Genomic DNA, 2,282 nt, shown 5'->3' with positions numbered 1-2,282 from the left:
TAAACCCCATAGACAGTAAACCCCATAGACAGTAACCCCTATAGAAAGTGCCCCCAATTGACCCCATAGACAGTGCCCCCAATTGACCCCATAGACAGTAGCCCCCACACACAGTGCCCCCATAGAAAGTACCCCCCATAGTAAGTGTCCCCATAAACAGTAGCCCCCATACACATTAGCCCCCTTACACAGTAGCCCCCTTACCCAGTAGCCCCCATAGATGCTCCTTCTTCTGCGCCAGCAACAGGCCCTTTTATAAGGTTGCGCCCCGTGCGTATTGACACAAAGAGCACAACCCTATAAAAGGGCCTGTCGCCGCCGCACAAGGAGCCACACAAGAAGCCGGAACGCCCGGCTACAGCCAGCACATCCCACTGTGCTTGATAGTTCAAAGAATGTCCCGCGTTTCAATAATCTATTACCGTATTACCGTAATCTATTATCCGGGACGTCGAGATTTATAGCCCCCCTCCTTTGTCTCTTGTGGTTTGGCCTTCTTTGAGCTTTAGGCAGCGACGCTTTGGCACCCAAAGAGGTACTTTCTTGTTTCTTGAGCAATTGAAGTGTTTGGTTACATACTCAAAATGTATCTGTGTATCTGTATATATATATATATATATACAGATACTTCGACAAAGTAGCCGAAACTTCAGTTGTCACGCTTCTCAATAAAGTATTTAAACGGAACCCTAAGTCCTGTGTGAGCAGCACCTTTCTTCAGGATTTTATATATATATATATACTGTATATAGCATAGAATAGTGTCGGCACTCAAAGGATTTCACGATCGTATTGAAGGAAAAACTCATAAGTCAATGCAAGCGGTGAGGTTTATTAATCCTATGTTTCGGTTCTCTACTTGAACCTTCGTCAGGGAACCGAAACGTAGGATTAATAAACCTCACCGCTTGCATTGACTTATGAGTATTTCCTTCAATACGATCGTGAAATCCTTTGAGTGCCGACACTATTCTATGCTATTTGATAACCCCGCTCTGGCACCAAGGTATCGTTAAGAACTGTTCTGGTCTGCTCCCCATTTTGTTCTCTATATACATATATATATATCTGTATATGTATCACAGGTATCTGTGTATAATAGCTGGGCAAGGAAAATGCAAACACAATAAGGACAGTCAAAAAGAGACATTTTACAGACAGTGAGATATACTTTCCTCACAATCGTGGGCCTCCCTGTATACTCCTCTTCACAATAAAGTCCCTATAGAACATTATTATTATTAACATTTATTTATAAAGCGCCAACATATCCCGCAGCGCTGTACAATAAGTGGGTTACATATATTGGACATACAGAGTAACATATAAAGCAATCAATAACCGATACAGGAGGGGAAGGGGGCCCTGCCCAAAAGAGCTTACACTCTACAAGGAGTAACATATAAAGCAATCAATAACCGATACAAGAGGTGAAGAGAGCCCTGCCCAAAAGAGCTTACAATCTACAAGGAATAACATATAAAGCAATCAATAATCGATACAAGAGGTGAAGAGAGCCCTGCCCAAAAGAGCTTACAATCTACAAGGAGTAACATATAAAGCAATCAATAACCGATACAGGAGGTGAAGAGAGCCCTGCCCAAAAGAGCTTACAATCTACAAGGAATAACATATAAAGCAATCAATAACCGATACAAGAGGTGAAGAGAGCCCTGCCCAAAAGAGCTTACAATCTACAAGGAGTAACATATAAAGCAATCAATAACCGATAGAGGAGGGGAAGAGAGCCCTGCCCAAAAGAACTTACAATCTACAAGGAGAAACATATAAAGCAATCAGTAACCGATACAGGAGGGGAAGAGAGCCCTGCCCAAAAGAGCTTACAATCTACAAGGAGTAACATATAAAGCAATCAATAACCGATACAGGAGGGGAAGGGAGCCCTGCCCAAAAGAGCTTACACTCTACAAGGAGAAAGGGTTGAGACACAAGGTGTGGGAATGGGCATGACAGATAAATATATATATATATCTTTTTAAATACACGACGATAATAACAATCTACGTTTTTGTACTTCTAAACATTGTTTATTTGCTGTCGAGAATTGACTACGAGATCAAAGCTGGTAATGAATGATATCCTGATATGGGTTTTCATTGCGTGACTGAGCGAGTACTGCTAGATGTAGATAAGATGGAAAGAGAAGACAAGAGCTGGATATCTGGGGCCCCTCAGTTACCCATGGGTGACGCTGCATAACGCAGATATAAATACAAGCAGGACACTCCTGTCTCTCGGATAGGAAAATAAGCACTACTCTG

Source organism: Xenopus tropicalis, chromosome 3, assembly GCF_000004195.4.
Source record: "Xenopus tropicalis strain Nigerian chromosome 3, UCB_Xtro_10.0, whole genome shotgun sequence".
NCBI classification, from domain to species: domain Eukaryota; kingdom Metazoa; phylum Chordata; class Amphibia; order Anura; family Pipidae; genus Xenopus; species Xenopus tropicalis.
Note: the sequence above shows the minus strand (reverse complement) of the source record.